Consider the following 16255-nt stretch of genomic DNA (forward strand, 5'->3'; position numbering starts at 1 on the left):
TGGATCTCCTGTCCTACCCAAAGACATGATGTTCCCTTGGAAAATCCCAGCCTTCCCCCACAAACCGTGCTTGGTGTGTCAGGGTGTTGTGGCTCTCACTGCCAGGCATCCCTGAGACAAACCCTCGAGTTCAGAGCATTTCAGGAGTGCAGAAAAGCTGCTTTGGCTCCCAAAAAGCTCATTACCTGGGTCACATTCTGGGGCCTAGCTGGCAAATTCCCTTGTGAGACAAAATCCTGCCTTGGAATGCCCTTGACCAGCCCTAAACCTGATTTTCCTGGGCTGGGAAGAGATGGGAGCACAGACAGAGCTGGCAGAGCAGCAGGGAGGTAAGCAGGACCCTTGTTGTGAGCATGAGCACAGAACTGGGATGTTTCTTATGGTGCCCTCCCTCTTTCATTTTTTTTTGCTTTGCTAGTGGATTTGGGTCAGTATTTTTATCTTTTCTCCTGTCTTTATTTATTTACTTGTTTGTTTAGTTTTTTTGTTTACTTTTTTAAGTTTTTAAACAGCAAGAAGGTGGGAGGATAAATAGATAAAGCTAAGAGTGTGGAGGACAGAGATTTGCTTTTCATGTGCTCCCTATTTTGGTGTCACAGGGATTTTCCAAGTGTTGCTTTGATTGATTCAGCCATGAGGATGAGAGGTGGAAAAAAGAGCATCATTCCAGCCACTGGAAAAACATGATGGGAGCATTCTGCCTGAGCTTCATCCCAGCTCTGATCCTGATTTACCTCAGTTTGTTTTCTCCACCTGAGGTGCAGCAGGATAAGCCAGAGTTCTCAGGGACTCAGGGCCTGATCCTGGCTCTGTTGGGACCACTGGATGAATGCCTGCTCACAGGACAATGTTCCTCCAGCCTGGGGAGCTTCATGGCTTGCCCTGAGCCCTCCTTTCCAAAGGTCTGAGGCTGCTGCTATGAAAATACTGACTAAAATCCAAGTGCTTTCCTCTGGAGCAGGGGACAAAGGGAGCAGCAACTTCTAGGCAGAAAAGACATGGAGACATAAATAAGGTCTCTGCCAGCCTCTGATTGAAATAGCTGCTTGCAGGGTGTCATCCATGGAAAAACTGTTATTTTTCAGCCACCTGGCAACAGCAGCCGTGACCTACCAGGTGCTTCTGGATCCAACAGTCGTGTTTGGGAGGAAGGATCAGGTTTGTTCATGACAAACCAGTTTAGGGCCCTGTGAAGCAAATCCCCAAAGCAAGAGTTTGAAAATTAAGTTTAAGTTCTTTGCTGAGTGGGGCTGGAATATCCCCCCCTCACCTACAGGCTTTGAGGACCTCGTTTTCTCACCCAGCTATGGTGGAAGGTAGTGTGGAAGACAGCCTGGTCCACCAAAAGCAGCTCTGAAGGTGAATTTAACCCTTTGTGTTTTGCCAGAGAGTTGAGAACGCCCCATGAGAACCTGCAAAGGTTGTTCTGATTCCTGGGAACTGGATACCAGCATCCCTTCAGGGTCAGCAGCTCCTTTGTTTGTCACTCCTGATGTTAACATTTGGTCCTGTGGGACATCTTGGGCTCCTGTTCTTTGTGGTTAATCACAGCCTTTGTGCAGTCTCCCCTTTGCTGGGGGGGAAAGGCTAATGCAGCCCTCACTGTGCTACAGCTGCTGGCTGGGAATTGTCAATAGGTCATAAATAAATCTAGCACTGCACAGGAAAGACAATGAGATTATACATCCTCCTACTACTGCCAATTACAGTAAGAGCAACAATTATAAGGTAGCACTCCTACAGCTACCCCGGGGAGAAAATGAGAGGAAAATGTTCCATTAGCCTAATGAAGAGAGAGTGGTGGAGCTACAGTCAAATTTTCTCACTATTAGCCCTGACTGTGTGCCACTAACACACGAGGGAAGCAGGAGTCATAGGGTAACAATTAAAGTTGCTGGCAATTAACCCCTGCAACGTGCATGCCTCTAATCTGATGAGAAAATTAAAAAGAGGCACGGTTACATTTTTCTCACCATTAGTCCCCAGAATGCACAAAGTGGCATTTGCAGGTGACAATGAAGGTTTGTCACCACTGAGGCCTGGGAAGTGCCACGGGTGCTGCGGATTTGGTGTTAAAATGTAAAAAAAGGGCTCTTGGGAGCTCTGGGGTGAGGAGAAACCGTGTGGAGATGGCTTAAACCCCCTCTATTTAACACAGAGGAAAGAGTTACTGCTGCATTTCCTCATTAGCCCGAGGAAAGGATGGAATTCTCTGGTGTCCAGCCCCGGTGAGAGCCCCAGAGGAGAAAAAAGAAGAAAGATTGACTTTGGGAGTAGCAATGGGAAATATAAAAAATATCTTGCTGGATTGATATTGGCAAAAGGACAACCTAAGCCTGGCTGACAACACCCACTGGCCATGCCAAGAGCTGCTTCATTTCTCCTGGGGTGGTTTGGTCAGTGCAGCCCAGTATTTACCAAGGTTTCCTGGAATATTGCTGTTCCCAGGATTTTTTAAGGGAAGAGAAAGACTGATATCTTGAAAACCTGCCCAGAGCAAGCATTAGGTATTCTGATGTTTAATGGTGGCTGCTGAGGTGTGTTGCAAAGACACAGATCAAGTTTCAGATCAAAAGTTCTGGACTAAAATTCCAAACCCACGCTAGCAGGGACCCAGGCCTGCTCTTCAAGCTCCTCATTTCTGCTGTTGCCTCTGTGTCAAGTTGATATGAGCTTGCGGATCAGAGTCAGGAGCCAGATTGGCATCTGGCTGGGGGATTTGGCCTGGGATGGGAATTGGCTTTATTTCCACACCCCATAAAATGTGAGAAGGGAAAAATCTGTTTTCAGACCTCACACAGACTCGTGTTGTTGGAGTATCTCAACATCGCTCGGGCTGTAACAGAATTATCCTCAAAAAGCCCTTCTGTAGGGGATGTCAGGACCTTCTGGGGATCACTTACAGATCCTTCCCTCAGGGGAGCACCAACTACACCTTTCCTGAGGGGCTCCTGCCAGGCAGATTTGGTCTGGAAGCCACACCCTGGAGCAGGAGCAGGAGCAGGAGCAGGAGCAGGAGCAGGGGCAGGGACAGGAGCAGGGACAGGAGCAGGAGCAGGAGCAGGGGCAGGAGCAGGGACAGGAGCAGGAGCAGGAGCAGGGACAGGAGCAGGAGCAGGAGCAGGGACAGGAGCAGGGACAGGAGCAGGAGCAGGAGCAGGAGCAGGAACAGGGACAGGAGCAGGAGCAGGAGCAGGAACAGGGGCAGGGACAGGAGCAGGGGCAGGGACAGGAGCAGGAGCAGGAGCAGGGACAGGAAGAGGAGCAGGAGCAGGAACAGGGACAGGAGCAGGGACAGGAGCAGGGACAGGAGCAGGAGCAGGGACAGGAGCAGGAGCAGGAGCAGGAGAAGGAGCAGGGACAGGAGCAGGGACAGGAGCAGGAGCAGGGGCAGGAGCAGGGACAGGAGCAGGGACAGGAGCAGGGACAGGAGCAGGAGCAGGAGCAGGAGCAGGGACAGGAGCAGGAGCAGGGACAGGAGCAGGAGCAGGAGCAGGGACAGGAGCAGGGGCAGGAGCAGGAACAGGGACAGGAGCAGGAACAGGAGCAGGAACAGGGACAGGAGCAGGAGCAGGAGCAGGAGAAGGAGCAGGGACAGGAGCAGGAACAGGAGCAGGAGCAGGAACAGGAGCAGGAGCAGGAACAGGAACAGGAGCAGGAGCAGGAGCAGGAGCAGGAGCAGGAGCAGGAGCAGGAACAGGAGCAGGAGCAGGAGCAGGAACAGGAGCAGGAGCAGGAGCAGGAGCAGGAACAGGGACAGGAGCAGGAACAGGAGCAGGAGCAGGAACAGGAACAGGGGCAAGGGCAGGAATGCCCATATCCATACTCTTGTTTTGGGGTTATGGGGTCTTCTGTCTGCAGCTGCCCGTGTTCCATCTGTGCAGGACTATGTGCAGCTGCCCCACATCCCAGGAGGGTTTGTAGCACCGTCCCAGGACACATTTTTAAGCTGGGAGGTTCAGCTGAACCATCCCATCTCTGCCATAGGAGGGGCTGTAAATGCAGGAAAAGGAGCCCCTTGTGCTTGAGCTGGGCATGGTTCCCGAGGATTCCGTGGTTCCCAAGGATCCCTGGAGTCTCCCTGTGGGACCCTGGGCCCCCTTCAGTGCCATCCAGGCACTGGGATGTGCAGATCCAGCCTCTTCCTCTCCAGGGTTGAGGAACTCCCCCGAGATGGCTCCAGCCTTGCCGTTCTGGGGAGCAGCCATGGACTAAGCCGTGCTAATTCCCTTGTACAGCTTTAGATCATCCTCCCCTCAAGCTGCACTGGACCACACTTTTCCCAACTTGCTGCTCAGCAAAAGGGCAAAAAGCAGGTTTTGCCATGGCTACAAACACAGAAAGGCTCTCCATCCCTCTCCTTGCCTTCCCCACTGTGAGCTCTCTGCCTTCTGAGATGTCACTCATCACTGCCACAAATTTACTGTATTTTCAGTAACTCGTTTCTGAGTCTCAAAAGGAACTTGGCACCCATTTATTTGTGTGGCATTGGGAATGAGAAGCAGGGTGGGAGTCTCAAAGCCACCAGGGAGGTTTGGAAGCACAAAGGAATGATGGCTAAATCCTAATTACCTGCTCAGAGAGAGTGTCCTGGCACAGCCCCTGGATGATTTATTGCCACAGTGATGCTGGGGCAGGAGGAAGATGATGGCTCTGAACTCTCCAGAGAATCCTTTCCCTGAGTTAGAGGTGGTGGGGCTAAAAACTTCACTGCTCTGAGTGATTTGTGTAGTAATTTCAGAGCTGACATGCACTACATGGCAAATCTGATTTCCACTTTTAGCCCTGTTAAGAGATAAGGAACAGTGATTATTATAATTACGATGTGGTTACTTTATTGGTTAAATTAACATTTCGTTGTTGGGGTTGCTGTGCAATATACAATATTATTTTACCTACTGTGCCTTCAAAGTCATCTTGTCACAGCAACAGCATGGCAGCATGGAAAAAGCCTTTTAACAAGTAGGTAAATACATGCCTTTGGGGGAGGCAGAGCGATAATTATGTCAGCTTCAATACATTTGAGAGTGGAAAAAAAAAAAGCTAAAAATAAGTTGCATCAAAAATGAGAGAAAATATCAAATGCTTGAAATAAGGCCACTGGAATTAAAAAGGTGCAAAGTATTTAATACAGTGGCCTTGCACTTTGGACCAGGTGTCAGTAGTCCAACTACTCAGAGTGCTGGGTTGCTTTAGGTTTACAAGGGTGTGTAAAGGGATCCTACAGCCCTTCTCTGGGGATAAAGGAAGATTTATTGCAAATCCCACCTAGAATTGAACAGGTATAGAATCACAGAATGGTTTGGGCAGGGACACCTTCCACTATCCCAGGTTGCTCCAATCCCCATCCAACCTGGCCTTGGACACTTCCAGGGATGGGGCAGCCCCAGCTGCTGTGGGCACCCTGTGCCAGGGCCTGCCCACCCTCACAGGGAAGAATTTGTTTTGTATATCTGACTTAAATTTCCCCTTTTTCAGTCTTAACCCATTTCTCCTACAGTTCCTGGCAGGAGTCCCTCTCCAGTGAGCTCATTTTGTTCCATACATGGTCATGAATAAAAGAAAACCAGGGGACACCTTTCCTCTCCATCCTTTTTTAGTGCATGATGATGCTCCAAGTTTTCCTGCAGAGTTCAATGCTGCTGGGCAGGGACAGGAGCAGATTTTCACTTGAGCAAGTTGTTTAAGGTGGGGCTTTTGTGGAATTCGATGGCAGCACTGTGCCAGACACAAAGCAAAGATGGGGAAGAGAGAACTCGGGAGGAAAATGACAGAAAGGATGTTTCATGGAAGTTTTTTGCTTTCAGGAGGAAACCAAAGCAACATTTCTCTGTAGGCACATGAGTCTTGCAGCAGAAGCTTTGCTGGCCAGAGTGGCCTCGTTGCAACTCAAGCTGGTGCAGCTTTGGAGATCAAATGGACCTTGGTCATCATCCAAGGGCTGTCTGGGTGTGGCAGCAACCCCCCAGCACGGGCTGGAGTTGTTATGGTTCATTCTTTGCTTCCTGGGAAGAGCCAGAGTGAAGATCCAGTGTTTGCTGCAGGGCTCACCTTGCTGTGTGCTTGGGATTTACCCTCCTGCTGCTTCTGGAGTGTGGGGCAGGAGAGATTTCGTGGCCCATGGAATGCTCCAGTTTGGGATCTACAGGCAAAAGATCATCCCCAAAAAGCTCTTGCCTTTCTAGAGAGAGGTGGCCAGGAGCAGTCAGCACACAAATCCTACCCCTGGGACCAACACTCTCCTTGCTGATGGTCTCCCTGGTCTTTCCTTCTACTCCATCCCCAGATACCAAAGGGAAGAGAAGGAAAACACTGAAAAAAATAGGAAAATTCTTTCTGTGAACAAGCACTCCCTCAGCTCTTGTCTGTGGGCCAGCAGGCACGAGCAGCAGCAGAGAGTAAAGGGATTTGGGGCTTAGCTTTCCCAAATAATTGACAAGGACAGAGCTGGATTTGAGGTCGTTGCTGTGGAAAGCATCAACACCAGCCCTGCTCTCTGCTGTGTGCCCGTCACACGAGAGCCAAGGAGGACGGGGTTGTCCCCTTGGATCAGCTGCCCCAAGACTTTTAGGGCAGAGTCCTGGAGATGGTGAATCCCACTGGGACATCCCCAGACACAGGAGCCTCCGTGGGACCAGCACTGCCACGAGAAGAACTCGATCACTGGGATTGTTCTTCCAGTTCAAACCATTCACTCGGGTCCCAGCTGGGCATTTGTCCTTTTCTTTTCCCCAGCATTTTATCCTACAGGTACATTGGTGCTTTTTTATCTATTTTATTTATTATAAAATAAATTCTGGGGCATAATTCAGATGAAGGATGTCTCATGATCTTCTTATGATTTCTTGCTCCTGTCCATTCCCCCAGCACAAATTCCTCTCCCTCTCCTTCTCCACAGCTCAATGAAAGTCAAAAAGGTTTGGTGAAATTGCAGCTGTGAACCTGGAATTATTCTTTGTACAAACTAATGAGTTTTCCACCAATATGGGGCTACAATACCACACACAATTAAACAATGCCCACGCACAAGTTTGCATCTGTACAAAATTGGACATTTTTGTATCTGGACAATGTTGGACAAAATAATTTGAATGAATTATTTTCCATGAAGGAAAGCAGCAGGACTTTTGCATGAAGCACATGGCAAGTCAGGCATATACCTAAAATGACATTGTTTTTGAAGATAACTTAATCTGGAATCAGAAAAAATCCCCCATAATGGGCTTTTTTTCCTTAAAAAGGGGTCCTTGGGGACAAAAGCTTTCTCCTGAAGGTAATCTTCAAAATCTGACTATCCTTTCCTTAGGCTGGGAGCAGGAAATATGATTTTATTGTTTTTTTTCCCCCACAATAAAATGCTTGTTTCCACTACTCTCCTCTCTAAACGATGCAGCCCATCCCAAGCGGCCGAAGATGAGACTAATCTACCTCCAACACACCAATAAATAAAATGTAAATGTTTGTCATAAGAATGCCTCCATTGTCAGCACCATCCCAGGATTTTTCAACCTTTGACTCCCAGCAGTGACCGGCTGAGTAGCAACAGCCGAGTGCTGAAAGAATTTTTCAACAGCAATTTGCTTGTTCCAATTTGCTTTTCAGGGCTGCTGCTCAGGATTGCTGGCTGGGGCTGTAAAAGGATCTCGTCCTATTAATTTGGCCCAGCTTCCCCTCTTGTTCTCGTCATATTCAGTTTCTCTGGGAGTTCCAGTGAGTAAGTTAATTGAATTGGAAGTGCCACCAGGCGCTGGCCGGCGGATCTACGGTTTCATGTAGGAAAAGCAGCTCCCGCCGGCCACAGAAACAGATACGGGCACCTGTTGAGGAGGTGAAGAAATGTCTGGAGATGATTTATTCCCATGGCAATAGCCCCCACTTCTGCTCTCAGACTGGTCAGACAATACAACTCCCTTCATCTGGCATGGTTCATTCTCCAGCCTGATCCCTGGACAAGCACGGAGGAGGCTGAGGAGCAGGGTGGATGTGTTGGCGCAGGGATTGGGAGCGCAGTGATTTTGTAGGGGAGGGCTGATGTCTGCTTCATTCTGCCTGTTCTCTCTGTGGCTCCAAGCCAAATGTGACTATTTTAGCACTGCAAAGTGTTATTTTTCCTAATTGCCCAGTCTGCAATCCCAGCTCACCCTCCGGATTCAATGAATACAACCAGCCTGACAATGATTCTACTGGTGTCCAGTAAAGCTCAGGGATAAGTGTGGACAGACTTTTCCTGCCAGGAAGTAGAAAAATGGAAGCAAAAATCAGCTCATGATTGCTATAGCACTTTTAGTGAGGTTTAGGGGTGAAAGGTGCATGATATTGCACTCCCAAATCAATATTTCACTCCCAAGTCTTGCAATTGGGAAAATTCTTGTGAAAACTGGAAGAAGCCTTGGAGAAGTTCCTTCAGTGGCAAAGTGATTCTGCAGAAATTTGTGAATCTAATCCTGAGTCTGTTTCTAATCTTTGTTCAGATTGTTGTAGCCCCTGGAGGTTTTCCCAGAGTGAGGCACCTATGCTCCCCTGGGCCATCCCAGGGAGCTGCCGTGGCCTGGGATGAGGCTGGATCTGCTCCAGGCTCAGAGGAGACAGGAGCTGCTGTGGCAATGACCCTAAATTCTTCTGAAGGCCAAGCTGGGATTACAAAGTCATTCCCAACCTTCTCCCATCCCCAGAATGAAGCCAGACTCCGAGGAAGTGTCTGCCTGGATGAGAAACACATGAGAGAATAAGATAAAAGTGGGTGAGGCCGAGGCTGGTTGAGCTGAAGGAGCAGAGTGAAGATGTTTGCAGTGCTCACGCCATGGAAAGCTGCAGCAAACCCATCACAGCAGCAAATCACAGAATCACAAGAAGGGACATTAAAGCTCATCCAATTCCAACCCCTGCCATGGGCAGGGACAGCTTCCACTATCCCAGGTTGCTCCAAACCCTGTTCAACCTGGTCTGGAACACTTCCAGGAATGGGGCAGCCACAGCTTCTCTGGGCACCCTGTGCCAGGGCCTCAGCACCCTCACAGGGAAGAATTCCTTCCCAATATCCCATCTATCCCTGCCCCCTGCCAGTCTGAGTCCATCCCCTCTTACCCTGTCACTCCTGACCCTTTGTAAAATGTCCTTCCCCTCAAAATGAAGTGACCTCAGGCAGCCCAGACCCCACAGCAATAAATGCCAGCTCCATCCCCATCCCTTGCTGGGGGCAGGTTTGGGGCTGCAGCGCTGGTTTGGTGCCACCACAGGGGGGCAGGAACGGCCTTTGGAGAGCATCAGCCTTTCCTGGGAATCTGCGGCAGCGCTGGAGCCAGGAAAGTTCCGCCTTTATTAATATATTTAATATATTAATATTATAATTTAATATATTCATATCCCTTTATTGAAATTGGGACGGTGACCTGCTGCACGCTGCATTTAAAGCAGAGCTATGGGAGGTGGTTTGGGGAATTTCTCCTCTAGAAATACTGCTGAGGGCTGAAAAATAGAAATTATCCATATTTCAGAGGTGTTGGAGATGCCTTCTGGTTTTGAACAAAACCCTGTTTATTAAGCAATTAACCATCAAATTACTGTAACTAATAAGTAAACAGTTTTTAATGTAATCATCATAGAATATCATCCTATATTACGTATTTGATGAAATTTATTTTATTGCTCAATTTGGGAAAAACAGCCAACAAAACTGGTAAATGCCATTCAGCTGTTTTGCCATATTTCCCATCTTATTTATGTAGTTATGTATGTATTTATTATATAGACATGAAAACAGACACACAAATATCATAAAGCAGCAACACCCCCTCCCCACTTTTCTTTTTGCTTAAAACAGGAGAGAACATTTTCTGAATCTCATAGAGACACAACCCGTTTTTCTAAATGCTTTAATGTAAATGAAATTTTCTAAAATTATTTTCCAAATAATTTAATTTAGCTAAACCAAGTCATCAATTATCTGTCCCTGATGAGGCACTAACAAAGACCAGTGGCTCTTTGCTTTGACTGCTTGCAGTCCCCCCATATTTATTATGCAGACAACAATTTGGGTTTATTTTCAAATATAAATTTCTCTCCCTCACTGGCTCATTGCAGAGTTCATGTAGTCAATAAAGCAAATACAGAAAATATTTTAAAACCCTCCCATCTTATTTTTTTTCCTGACTTGTTAAGTGGGTAAACTTCCCTTGGAAAGCACATGTAACATTATATTTGCCAGAAAGACCCTAAAGCCTTACAGACTATCACGTTACTCCAGAGTCTGGCATTTCTTAAAAGGGATTTCTTTCTTAAAGCCACTACACTGTAATGGCTCTTGAGAAGCTGTTACTGTCTTGAGTGCAAATCCTTCTTAGTTTGTGTATTATTGACCTGATCAAGTGCGATGGGGGCCTTCGATGAGCCTTTGGGGGGATTTGGAGGCTGTGGAATCCCACGAGGAAATTTTCATTGGAAATTAAAATGTCCCTGCCCGTGGCTGCCAGGGGGTTGGAACTGGATGATTTTTAAGGTCTCTTCTGACCCAAACCATTCCAGGATTCTGTGATTCTATAAAATGGGAATAAATGAGGAGGGGATGCAGCTGGGATGGGGGGATCCCAGGGCAGGCTCCAGCCCGTTCGTGTGGAAGAGTTCACCCTGCAGAGCAGCTTTTAAAAAATTCCAATTATTTCACATAAGGGAGTAAAAAAATAACAACACAAAGGAAGGATGGTTTACAGTTCACCCGTGGAGTGGAGAAATACCCAAATACAGCCCCAGCTCTGCAAGGACTAATGAGCACGGTTATGCTTTAGGAAGTTGATTTTAACAGATCCTACTGACGAGGAATTTGTTTCAACAACTGCCTGATATCTCAGGATGGGTAAAAGTGGAATAAGATCATTTTCCTCCCCTCTCTCAGTCCTATTTCCATACAAACAACCCCCCTAAAATGGGCGAGTTTCACCACGGGGAGAATCCCACAAATGATATTGTTCCGCCTTTCCCCTCGGATAGGGAAACTCAGCTTTGTGCCCAATCCCGTAATCAGCTTCTCACGGGCTGACCCAGCTAAACCCCGGATCAGGACCGCGCTCCCGTGGTCGCTGCAGCGTTTTTGGAGTTGATGCTGCTACAAAATGATGTCATAATTCAGCAAAAAGGGAAAATGTATCGGTGAATGAATAAGCAGAGTAAAAAATGCTTTATTTCAGATGTCAGGCAGCCACAGAGTGGTTGCCTGATTTTTTTTTTTTTATTTTAGGGGATGATTCTGTCATCTGTTGTGATGTGTTTTCCTTCATGAATAGGTTTTGGCACAAAAATTTTACACCACGCCTGCTGGAGGTATAAATATGTGTCCAGCCATATAAATCTATCCCAAAATGATCCCAAAGAGCCCTGGGAATGGCAGCAGGGAAGACCTGGTGTTCCTAAGACAAAGGTCAAATAAAAAAGGGATGATAATAAACAGCCCTCTGGTTAAAAAGGAGGTTTTTTGGGTTTTTTTTTAAGGATTACATCTTAAATTCCAATATATCAAGTTTAGGAGTTACTGAGAGCGAGGCTGATCCATCCCTCAGCAAAACTTCATTGTTCTGATGTAATTTGGGTGGTTGGATCTATTATAGTTTTCAAAATATATGCTTTTTTTATAAATGTAATGTTAATTTATCTATTATATCTATTATATCTGAATATATATATATACACGCTGGAGAAGTGCAAAAGGGCTTTTTTAGCAAAAATGAAGAAATAATAGCTCAAAATTGGGAAATATCCTCTTTTCCCAAAAGCAAAGGTGTTTTCCACAGTGCCCCGCGCCGATCTGAAATAACGGGGCAGCTCTGGAAGAGTGAAAACCTGGCTGAAAGCGGGGCCAGAACAAAAAATATCCCAAGGAACGGGAATATCTCGGGTCGGGAGCTGCCGCTCGCTCAGGACCAAGCCCCACTTGGTATTCAATTGACTTTCTAACTCGGGAGACAGGACTTTCCATCTTCAAATACTGGGAATAGATTGCATTCCTGGCCCTTCCCTTTGAACGGCTGGGGAGAATAAACGCACACCCCGGCCGTGTTCTGGTGATCTCCCTAATCTCGGTTGCACTTTGTCAGGACGAGGTAACTGGTAGTTAAGTGAAATACCTTAGATCAAAGGGGGATTAATCGCCAACTGAATCCTTGCTGAATAAACCTGTCATTCAAGAAAATTATTTCCACTGAACTTAGCAGAGGATTGAAGGTATTTGCATAACAGGGACCCCACCGTACTTCAGCCAGGTTAAAAGGTTCAGAATTCAGGCAGTGTTTAGCTTTTTGGCTCCTTTTCCTTTCAGCGGCCCTGTACAATGGTTTTTAATCTGATAATGCAGCTAACTATCTAAATGATGTCAGAACAGGAAAGTATTGCAAAGTTTGGCTGAGGGATGGATCAATTTCACTTTCAGTAACTCCTAAATCTGATTTGTTGGAATTTAAGATGTAATCCTTAAAAAAAAAAAAAAAGAAAAAAAGAAAAAAAAAAAAGAATGAAAAAAGTCCCTTTAAACTGGAGGGCTGTTTATTAACATCCTTTTTTTATTTGACCTTTGTCTTAGGAACACCAGCTCCCGCCTGCTGCCGTTCTGGGGCTCTTTGGGATCATTTTGGGCAGGTTTAGACCATCAGTGATGCCCAAAAATCCGTGTGCCAAAGATCAGGTGGACCTGGGCAAACACACAAACAGATTTTCAGGCTTTTTGCTTTTTTTAATTTTTTTCCTTTCTAAGCCCATCTTTTGGAGGTCATGCTGAATTTGAATGTAAGTGAGAGGGAGATAATTAAATAACGGGACCCAATAGGCTCCCATCGTTTTCCAGGATCAGCCCTCGGAGGAGATTTAAGCGCCACAGCCTCGCTCAGGGTTTGTTGGGGGGTTGTAGCAATAATTTTAAACCTCATGAATTACCCCTGTTTTATGGCAGCTGCTTTTGGCTGTGACTTTTCATTGGGAATTCATTTATCCAAGAGTGAAGAGGGGCCTTTCCAGGACTGGAAGGCAATGGCTTTTTAATCTGTGCTATAAAAATTGGGGAAAATTGTTAAAAAAGATATCTATTTCTGGAGAATGCTTTATGCCATCTCCCTCCCTCCTAGGGTTCATTTGCAAGAGCTTCCACCTCTCCTTCCTTTGGGGCATGTGGAATGATGTCAAGCTACACGGAGGACGTCAGGTTTCATAATCAGATTTTGACAATAAATGGAATTTAGGCACTTCTGCATCCAGCCCGAGCCCGACACCATTCATTCTTTCGGTGGGCGCAGTTCATATTCATCACAAACTCAAAGCATCTTTCAAGTTAAAAAAATCACAAAGAATGGTTATCAAAGAAAATGAATAAAATCCATATTGAGATAATTTTTTAGAAAATGATTGAAGTTTTAACCCAAGAAAGGACTCTTAGAGTTTCTTATAGCTTAGAATAAGAACATGTCAATCACGATTAAGCTTCTGGAATTGGAATCCCTTTGAAATGCAGCTGTTTCTTCTTTAATTGTGGCAGCGGACTCAAAAGAAAAGAAAGGTCCAGCCTTAAAGATGAGTAAGGAATACAAAATAGCTCAGGATTAGTTGTGGAGTTCAAAGGTCGCTAATTACACTAAGGAGTTCCCAGACACAGGGAAAACATTAAACAGGTCACCTACCAAACGGGAAACAGACTTTGACTTCAAAAAAATAAAGAAAAAGGAAAAATAAAGGTCCTGAAGAGATAGGTTTCTAGAGAAAATCAAAAGCGACCAGCTGATCTCATTGGGGAGAAAATGGGTTGGGTTTAGTTCTCTGCTCTTACGTGTTTCTACAAATGGCATCAGGCTAGCAAAAAATTACCGAGAGCTCGCCCAGGTTTCTTGGAGGCCTGGTAAAAGCAAGAGGGAGAAAAGGGGGCAGGCCTGTGGCTTAAAATATCTGATTTTCAGTGGCACTGTGGGTCAGGAGTCCTTAGGAAAAAAGCATCCCTGAGGGCTGAGAGCTCTCTGTAGCATCTGGCTTGATTTGTTGAGGTGTGGCCTCCTGGGGGACAGGTGCATCTTTCTGGGGAGCCTTTGGGAGAGCCCCCCGGCCCCTTTGAGGGCAGTGGGGTTTGTTGGGGGAGCAATGGGCCATCCCAACCCCTGGGAGAAGCACAGCTCCTCTGTTTTCCAGCTCCTCCCTGGCCCCCTTGGCTTGGGATAGGCTGGTGGCACTGCTGTCCTCCCACACATGCAGCATTCCGGTTCCAAGGATGCTGGTTTCCTTGGAAAGCCTCTTGGGAATACTGGCTGGGTGTCCAGCCTGCTGCAGGGCTGCAGTGAGCAATGACCCCGTGGTCCTTCAGATCTGGGTGTGGGTGGAGAGACAGTGCTCTAACACAAGAGAGAGAATCCCCATTTTTAGGGAAAAAAGAGCCTTTTTTCTCTCAGGTCCTACTCCCCTGCAGGGAGAATTACCACCTTATTAAATTACCACCTTATTAAATTACCACCTCATTCTTGCAAAAATCAGCAGATTGGTGCATCTTGGTGCAACATGAGATTTGGGGAAATAAGGAAGAGGAATTTTAGGTGGTCAATGAGTGGCACCTATCCCCATGCTGGGGTCCTTCTTGTGCCCCAGGATGTCCAGGGGAGTCACAGCCAGAGTTAAATCGCTGTTCCCTGCGCCTGAATTGTTGCATTGGGTTTGTGTGGCAAGATTTTGGTAACGAGGGGAATAGAGGCATGGGATTGAAATTTAGAAGCAAGCCCAAGGTGCCCCTGTGGGATTCCCACTGTCAGCCATACAGAGCCACAGCAGCTCTCCCAGAGAAGCTTGTACTTCCCAAATTAGGATCCACAAAAGTCTCATTTAATGCCTCCTTCAGGATCGAGGGCTGCAGATTTCCCACCATCTCAGAATGCATTCAGCTTTGTGTGGGCTTGGCTGTCCCCACTGTAAAAAGTGTTGGATGGAAGTATCTTTTATTTTGTCTGTCCCCTAAGGATGAGAGAACAGGGAGGTGGTGGTGAGGGAACCAGCAAAAGTAGCAAGGGACAAACATGGACTTACAAACTCTCTCCTGGCTTAAATCTCAGCAGGGCTTGTACAAACAGCACAAAGTGTGGCCAGTTCCTAGGACAGCAGGAATAAACAGGGGACAACCATGGAATGTTTAATGCCTTGTTGTTTCAGTGTTTACTGGTTACAAATGGCCACAGCAGCTAACCCTATTAAAAACAACAAAAAAAATGCAGAGGTGTCAAGGGCTGAATTATGTGAAAAAAGTGACTGCTTCCAAATTACCTGAAGGAACAGGATTTACCCCAAAGTTCTTGAGGAACTGGCATAAACCATCTTGGAGCTGTCACCAAATACCTTGGTGGGAGGAAAGGGCTTCCAGAAAATTGGAAAACCATCAATTTGCTGAGTAGTGCTCAGTGACAGACTTGACAACGTGGAACTGTGTCAGGGGGACTCGTTCCCTTCTGTGGTGAGAGGAACAGGAATTGCAGCTTCTCAGCCTCTGGGAACCTCGGTGCAAATTCCCCATTTCCTTCCACACCTTCCACAAGTGTTAAACAAAACAGTTGGGCTCTGAAACCTGTTTAATGAGGGTTCCCTAACACCACCAGATTGGGAAATCTCAGCCATTTTTGCTGTGTTTAGTGGGTTATACATGGATTTTGCAGTGTTTTAATTTCTTAGACGTCTGTTACGTCAATTCTTATTGTCAATTAATGTTCAGTCTCACCTCAAAAGCTTTGATTGTGTGTATTTGCTTTAAATTAATTTTAATTGCTGTTTCTTACACTACTCCCAAATTTTAATGAAATGAAACAAATTAATTTCACTAATGAAGTGAGTTCCATATTAACACCTTAATATTTATACCCAGTATTATTTTTTTGTGAGTGGGGGGAAAATGTCAGGTTTGCAACCCATTATTTAAGTCCTTACATTTATTGTTTTCAATTCTTTGCATCTTTGTTTTCTCCTGGCCCTCTGAAACACAATGCAAAGTCTGGAGAACTCTTCAGCCACTTCTTTAGGAAAGTCTTTGGGCAAAGTTACCTTCACAAAGATCTCATATAATTTATGCCTGTGACAAAATTACAAATAGAAGAATTTCAAGCAGCAAACACTCTGGTAGAAGAAACAGCACTCTGCACCAAAAGACAATTTTTGCTTTTTTTTTCCCTTTAACACATCTTTTTAAGAAACTGTTGGATTAAAAACTTGTTTATTTTATTAAAGAGTTAAAGGAACACCACTGAACTTGATCACCTTTAGA

The sequence above is a fragment of the Poecile atricapillus genome, chromosome 1 (genome assembly GCF_030490865.1).
Source record: "Poecile atricapillus isolate bPoeAtr1 chromosome 1, bPoeAtr1.hap1, whole genome shotgun sequence".
NCBI classification, from domain to species: Eukaryota; Metazoa; Chordata; class Aves; order Passeriformes; family Paridae; genus Poecile; species Poecile atricapillus.